Here is an 8,062-nt window from a genome sequence, read left to right as displayed (position 1 = left end):
TGGCTCTCCTCTCCCACGTTTTTTTTAACACTCTCAAAATCTGCTTTCCATTACTCTCTTTTAGATATCCATCACTAGTATATATATATTCTAGCTTATATACGGATATTAAAAGGAGTAAGGCACACAAAGGTTGTGGTGTATTTAAAGAAGATAAGACCAGATTTTGGAGTTTTGGGATTGCTAAGAGGTTGAGATCTTGTCAAGAGAAAGGTATATTAATCAAGATCGGAACTTTGGGTGTCTCCCCGAATAAAGAGATTCTAGCTTGAATCTTTCATCTTCATCTTAAGGAAATCTTCAAGGTTATGTTTTCTTTTATTCATTCTCTTGAGCTTTTGTTCGACGAGATGATCCATGGGATTGATTTCGGTTGCTAGAAAATTTTATTATACTATTGTTTATTGATTGCATGCTTCCGTTGCGTTAGATAGAACCGAAATCCATCAAAAATATCCTTATCATATGAAATACAAGAATAATAAACCAAGTGATTAGCAAAACATGATAGATCCCTCCACAGACGGAGCGTCTACAGGTTTTGTACTTCAACGTTTCACATTTGTAATTCCACGCAATTTAAGATATGAACCTGTATTCCTGCTAGTACGGTGGTTGGGAGCTACCTGGATTAGATAAATATGTTTTAACAACAGTGATGTTAGGTGTCCTTACAAGCAAAAACGGTAGAGATCTTAAGGTACTTCGCACTCACATTCCGAGCTTCTTATAGTTGTTTTGGCGTGCTATGTTGTGTATCAACATTTTGGGGAGATTTTCCAACAATAATGCCTCCATTACAACTACCCCTTCAGTGATTCATTTCATTCTGTTGATGATGAGTATTCCCAAAGAAGTCAATGTTCAGAATTTAGACAAGAGAATATTTGATGTACATTGATAGAAAAAAAAAAAAAAAACAAACTAAATATGCCTTGCCAAGGCCAACAAGTTCTATCTTAACATCATCCAACTCCCATGTCAAAATAAGAAACACAATTGTATGAGCACATTGCAGCAAAAAAACAATAAAAAAAAAAACTAAAACTCAAGCATATTCAATAAAAAATCGACATTATACCTGCATCTATTATGAACTAATGTCATTGAGCTCTTGGTTTTACACTCTTCCATCATACACATAGTTGGCTTATTAATTCGTCCTAATAACACCAGATCAGACGTTCATAACAAATCAGAAAAAAAAAAAACTTACAGTCATTATTACGACATTAAGTATCAATATAATCATGAGAAGGCATGGCATGACTATAGTCACAGTCTCACAGATATCCTCAAGAAATAAATCATAATCCAGACCAAACAAAGAAAAGGTTCTTGGGCTATATTATGAATTTTGCAGAAACAACAAAGAAAAGGTTCTTGGGCTATATTATGAATTTTGCAGAAACAACCTGAAGAATGATAGCTGCTATCTTTGCACACACGAATAGTCTACAAGTGTTTGCTTGGCCAAGTGGAATTTTATACACTGGTCGAAATTTGCCCACTTGTTGGCCTGTAATAATTCACATTTAAAACCCACTTAATTTACAGTTTAAGAAACTAACTGATAAAGGATGCAAGAAGGAGACCAATAAAAGTAAAAAGACTTGCCATCTTCACATTGTCTGCCTTCACGGTATATAGTCCTGGTCGATCTAGCAACATATCCTGTGAAACATGTAACCCAAGTTGCTATGTGATCAAACAAACTTTCCATTTTTCTTTGAATTTCATTACGATAAAGAATATCCAGAGTACTCAAATGTTGAAAACATGATCAAAGAGACTGCTCAAAAGATAAATAACCAACATAAAAAATTCAGATATAAAAGAATTAGTCACTATGATCATATAAGAAGCCGTGGTGTGTTAGCTATCATATTTCACTATGCTTAAGGCAACATTAGATGCCTACCCATTCAACATGATAATCATATTGTCAATAGTGCAGAACGTTACCACCTACAATTCGTTTATTCTAGATATAGCTTACATGTGAAATAAGTTTTTGATCATAATAGATAATTCATCCACGGCTTGAACCAAAACATATATATATTTTAATTCAAATGTGACGGTTGTTTCTATTTTGTAACTCCAACTATTTAAAGGGGATTACATGACCATGATCAAGCTATGACAAACCAACTATCAGGATAAAAGTAATACGACTTCACCTTTTGCCATTCCCAAATCTAACAATCACATCTACATACATGATAAACCTTACTGCCACAATAAAGCATATGGACCATATGACCTCTATGATAATTATGATCGTAGTTTTACTTGTTAGAACAAATAATGGAAGCTTACCTAAATTGTCCCAAATATTACTAAAAACGATCTCCTACGGCAGAATGGTATAATTAGTTTTATGAAAGAAAGCAAAAATAAAGCCAACAAGATATTCCATCTTCATTCACGTGATCTAACCATACCAATTATTATTATTATTATTAATCATACATACAAGATGAACAATAAGACTCAAATTATAATAAATCAAACAAAACTCATAATTCAAAAATAGGATGCTAACCTTAAGGAAACATAAAAAAAAATATAAAAAAAAAAAAAAAACAAAATCACCTGAATAACAATGAAAGAAGGAGGCAGCAACCAAGTGTGTGTGGTGGGGGTGGGGTGGGTGGGGGGGGGGGGATAAATGAAGACATATGTTGGAACCACGTTAGTGTGACCGTCACTGATCATGTATCATTCCTGATATGATAATTAACAATAACTGAAATCCCCATGTCTAAGTAAATATATGATTGGCGTATTTACTCTTAAAGACGTAGTATAGGGTTTTCCATTAGGTGATTGTAACTAAGAGGACTAATGATACACACATTAAACACCAAAAGGGTTGAATGTGTAAATACTAAAGGGTTGAATGTGTAATTTCTCTCATTATAAATAGAGGGTAATTAACCCTAAGTTAAGGTTAATCCCAACACATAATAAACCCTAATTTTCGTGTGTGTATTCCTCTCTAATTCGTGCATCATGTTCCAGCCGAATTTATCATCCCATTATTACTCAATCACCTTGTTATAGGAACCCGAAATCAATAGCAATTATGCTTTAATGTTCTTACAGGTTCCACAGGACGATTGAGGATGTTTTATCACTCGAATCGAATCATGTTTATTCCAACATGTGGTATCAGAGACAGGTTACGAGCTATAAGTCATGATTTGGTTCGAATTTGATGAATTTTGCAAACTAAAAATCTGCAGATTATGAATTTCGTGCTGACGTCACACAAGTTTCGTGCTGACGTCATCACGAACTAAAGCTCACTTCGTGCTGACGTCATCCTCGTGCTGACGTCATCATGGCTTCTGCAACTCCTCGCGCTTACATCATCGCGAACTTATGCTTATGTCACCACGAACTTTAGCTTAATTTCATACACAACTTACTGAAAAACCCGTGCTTACGTCATCACGAGTTTATGACTTCTTCGTGCTGACATCATCATGGATTTATGACATCTTTGTGCTTACTGCTCACGACTTACATGATGTTTACGTGCCTATGTCATCACGACTTACTGATGTCCTCGTGCTTACATTATCATGAACTATTAGATGACTTCGTGCTTATGTTATCACGAGTTATTACTTAAGTTCGTATTATACTGAAGATGATTTAGCTGATGAATGAGTTCGTGCTTACTGTTTTACCCTATAATTTTGTGGCTAATTTGTCTCTAATTTTTCAAAAATAATTTTTTCTAAGACATTTTTGCCATAGGACATTTTTTCTAAGACATTTGTGGCTAAATCACCTTTTTCGATCCCAGCCAGGGGCTGCCGCCCATTGGACCCTGCTTCCAGGGGCGTTGCCCCCGGGCCCCCGTAATGTGTAGGGGCTTCGCACTAATGTACATGGTTTCATCATTTGTGCCGAAAGGTCAAATATGATTCTCATGGTGCGTTCTTTTCCTTTTGGATAATGAACACTAAGTATATTGATTCTGCCCAAAGGTGATTTAATACACTTTGTGTGCTAAAAGGAATATTTTTTCATGCATAAGATACACGATTCTTAATTTTGTGTCCAAAGGTCAAAAGATAAGCGTTGTGTCGCATGATCCTAATGCTCATGTGTACTTAGATATTAGTTACTTCTGCCAAAAGGTGATGTAAATCTAGGTAGAGCCTTATGTCAACTTATTGTTTTGGTGTTTACAATAGGTTACCTATTACTAGCTTCATTAGTATAATGGTCTTAGTCTCATTACTTTTAGGAACATTACTTTAGCCTCTTACGTATTTAGGCATTACGTTAGTTCCATTACTTTTAGAGACATTACTTAATAAGCCTTAGATATCTAATTATGAGGAACATTATTATTAGCCCTTAGTTAAGTTTAGGTATTACTTTAGTTCCATTACTTTTATAGATATTGCTTAGTCTGCCTTAGATAGCTAATTATGTCACTATAATCTTATTGCCCTTAGTTTTAGGCATTACTTCAATAATCTTCTATTATTTGTATTATAAATTGATATCCTCCTTATTGCCCTTAGCTAAGAAAGGTAACTTATTTCATGTAATATTTGACTCATTTTATGATGTATCTATTAATACATGTGTGAGTGATTCTAATTGTATGGTTCATGTGATTAACTCAACATAAGGATTCCAAACAATTCAGAAGCTATCAAATGACCAAAGAAAGCTTAGAGTTGGAAGGGTTGATCTCTTATAAGTCGAAACCATGGAGACTTATGATTTACATATAAACACTTGAAAGTGTATTAGACTAGTGGATACCTTATGTGTACCGAGAATTTCTCGGAACCTTGTATCTATTTCTCTAGTTTAAGACCTTGAAAGTTATGTAATTATTCATGGTTACGACGAGATTGCCATTACTCATAATAATGAATTCCTTGGTCCTAGTTTCTTGGGTGGATTGTTGTAAAGTTAGAACTAGATCATATTTTTCTCACAGTCTTTGTTGTTTCATAATATTGATGACATAACTAAAAGAAAAACAAAATCACCTAACTAATTAAGAGAATTACTCCATATAGTGGCGTAAATACCTTAGCCACATCTTATGAGTTTGCATAATACGACTCATAAAGGATGTAATATTACATTCTCTTGACTTTTGTGATTTTGAAACATGTATTCAATGGCTTAAGGGATTAAAAAAGGAGCCACTAGAAGTTCCAACTTGTTGGAAATAATTCACTCTGATGTTAGTGGCCCCTATCCCGCATCCATGCATCATTTATTAGAATCATTATCGATTAATCACATTATATGCACCTATATTTGATCTGAACCCTTAGAGACTTTTATTGATCTTATAACTTTGGTTTTAAACCAACTTGATCATAAAATAAAATTTTTGAGATCAGATAGAGGAGGTTAGTATTATGGTTGACATATTGATATTGGTTAAGCTCTTAATCCTTTCCATAACTTTTGAAAGGAACAAGAAATAAGTAACCAATATACCATCTTTAGTTCTCCTCAACAAAATTTTATGTTGCTAAAAGGAGAAATAGAACCTTAATGGACATGGTGAAAAGTATGTTTGTCAACACTAACTTACCTACTTTCCTTTGGACTGAGGTCTTACTCACAGCTGTTCATATACTCAATAAGAGTTCCATTAGAATCTGTCCTTAAGACTCCTGAACAGAAAAGAAACTGAGTCTAAAATATATGAACGTATGAGGTTGTTCTGCCATTATTGACACGTAGCATGTCACATTTCTTGAGAACTAAAAGATCAGTAGGAGCACGACAAATCATAACTTAAGATTTGCAGGAAGTACACGAAGCGGGGGGAACCACTCGTCGGTTATTATTACTCATCCGATAACTCCTCTTGTACCCAACGTTGCTCCTAATATCACTGATCCACCTTCTCTATCAAAATTCTAAACCTCCTAATTAGAGTACTACTAATGATAAAGCATCTTATTAATAATGCTAAAGCAAAGCATCTTACTACTAATGCTAAAGCATCTTCCTTATTGAACCTGAAAATCAACTCAGGAGATCATCTCGGTCACTCATAACCATAACTTTGATGATTTCATTATTTAACTGAAGTTGAGGACATTGGAAAGCTTACTGATCCTACCTCTTATTAAGAAGCCATTAATAGCGATCATGTCGCTTAGTGGAATGAAGCCATAATTTGAGAGCTTAAGATAATATAGCATAATGACGTTTGGGACTTGGTTGAATTTCCTAAAGAATCCAAACCTGTAGGTTGTAAATGGATCTTCATAACCAAACTAGACCCGAATGGAAACATCACACGCTATAAGGCCATAACCATTTGCGAAGGTCCTTACTCAAAAGGAAGGAATCGATTATCAAGAGACCTTATCTCCTGTCTCATAAAGATTCCTTAAGGATCATCATGGCATTCGTATCTCATTATGATTTAGAGTTACATTAGATGGATGTCAAGACCACTTTCCTAAATGAAAACTTGCATTAAGAAGGATACATGTGAACCTGAAGTTCCATAAAGTAAATAGCACATGATCTGCAAGTTGAATAAGTCCATATACAGGTTGAAGCAAGCATCACTAAAATGGTACGTTAAGTTTAATGAAGTCATAAGAGGACACGACTTCCTAAAAAAATCAAGTGGATTAATGCACCTATTTCAAGATCAGTGGGAGTAAATTTACAATCCTTGTTTTGCATGTGAATGTTATACTTGCGAGTAACTACTTGGATATGTTGCATGAGTCGAAGCATTTACTTTTCGCAGAATGTCGACATAAAAGATCTTGGTGATGCCTTTAATGTCCCAAGTATCGAAATACATCGGGATAGGCGTAATGATGTTCTAGTTTTTCTCAAAAGACTTATATTGAACACATCTTAAAACGCAATAACTTGCAACACTACACACCTACTATAGATCTATTAGTAAAAAGGAAACGTATGTGATTGTTCCCAAACTCTGAACATTGAGATTAAAGAAAGGGCAAATGAGGATGATACCTTACTCATAAGTAGTTGAGAGCATTATGTACGCTCAGGTCTGTACTCGTCCAGATATCGCTCATATTGTCGTTATGCTTGGGAGTTAAGTATATAATCCCGGATTAGCATATTGGAAAATGGCTAAAAAAGGTTCTACGATATCTGCAAAGGACCAAAGACTACATATTAACTTATAGAAGAGGTGACAACTTAGAAGTAGCGGGATATTTTAATTCCAATAAGAAATCTACTTCTGGATGTATATTTATGATTAGCTGGCAAACCTATCTTTTGACGGAGTCATAAGTAGAAACTGACTGCAACATCTACCATGATGTCTGAACATTCATAATTTCATGTCATGAGATGTTGTTAAAGAACCTAGTCAGTGGACTCGAAAGTCGTCAACTTTATTATTAGACCATTGAAGTTTTACTGTGATAACTCAGCTACCGTAATTTTGAACAGTAAAAGTTCAACTGGCGCTGAGATGTATCTCGATACAAAGTATCTGTTTTATGTGAACGGATTGAGGAAAATGTTCTTTGTATTGAGTACATAAGTACACATAAATATGCTAATGGATCCAATGACCGAAGGTCTTCCTCCTAAAATCTTCGTAGGATACGTATCGAAGATGAGGCTTACTTAAAGACATATTATGATAGCATGTTGTACTTATTGGTCATTATTATTATGTTAATTAAAATTTTCCTCCTTATTCAGATTTTGTTTGTCTATTAGTTACACTTCGAGCTCATAACAGTGTAAAGACATTATATAACAAAATTGTCTTAGTCAATTGATCATTACTTATTAGTTTTAAATTTGAGTCATAGTTTGACTAGTGGGGGTCCTGAGTTGATGTTCATCTCTACGACTGTACTTCTTGGCTATGATTTTGGTTTAAAACAAAATGTGTATTATTCCAGAACTTATTTGAATACTCATAGATAAATGATCGCTCGGTCAAGTGGGAGAATGTTGGAACCACGTTAGTGTGACCGTCACTGATCATGTATCATTGCTGATATGATAATGGACAATAACTGAAATCCCTATGTCTAGGTAA

General features: G+C 34.5%; 1 long non-coding RNA gene across 3 annotated transcripts; it reads right to left on the bottom strand.

Annotated features, from left to right (window-relative positions):
* Positions 1–402: 402 nt before the first annotated feature.
* LOC122606242 lies at positions 403–2,622 on the bottom strand. Of its 3 annotated transcripts, none has more exons than XR_006324838.1 (4): positions 2,599–2,622; positions 1,416–1,674; positions 1,082–1,163; positions 403–829 (listed from the first exon to the last, which is right to left on the bottom strand). It is a non-coding gene; the product is annotated as an uncharacterized LOC122606242 (long non-coding RNA). The 3 variants fall into 3 exon arrangements; XR_006324839.1 differs by lacking the exon at positions 2,599–2,622 and having other exon boundaries at positions 403–626; positions 716–829; positions 1,416–1,746; XR_006324837.1 differs by lacking the exon at positions 2,599–2,622 and having other exon boundaries at positions 1,416–1,745.
* Between the last annotated feature and the right edge of the window lie 5,440 nt (positions 2,623–8,062).

The sequence above is a fragment of the Erigeron canadensis genome, chromosome 6, assembly GCF_010389155.1.
Source record: "Erigeron canadensis isolate Cc75 chromosome 6, C_canadensis_v1, whole genome shotgun sequence".
In the NCBI taxonomy this organism is placed as follows: domain Eukaryota; kingdom Viridiplantae; phylum Streptophyta; class Magnoliopsida; order Asterales; family Asteraceae; genus Erigeron; species Erigeron canadensis.
Note: the sequence above shows the minus strand (reverse complement) of the source record. Positions and strands in the feature narration are given on the sequence as shown.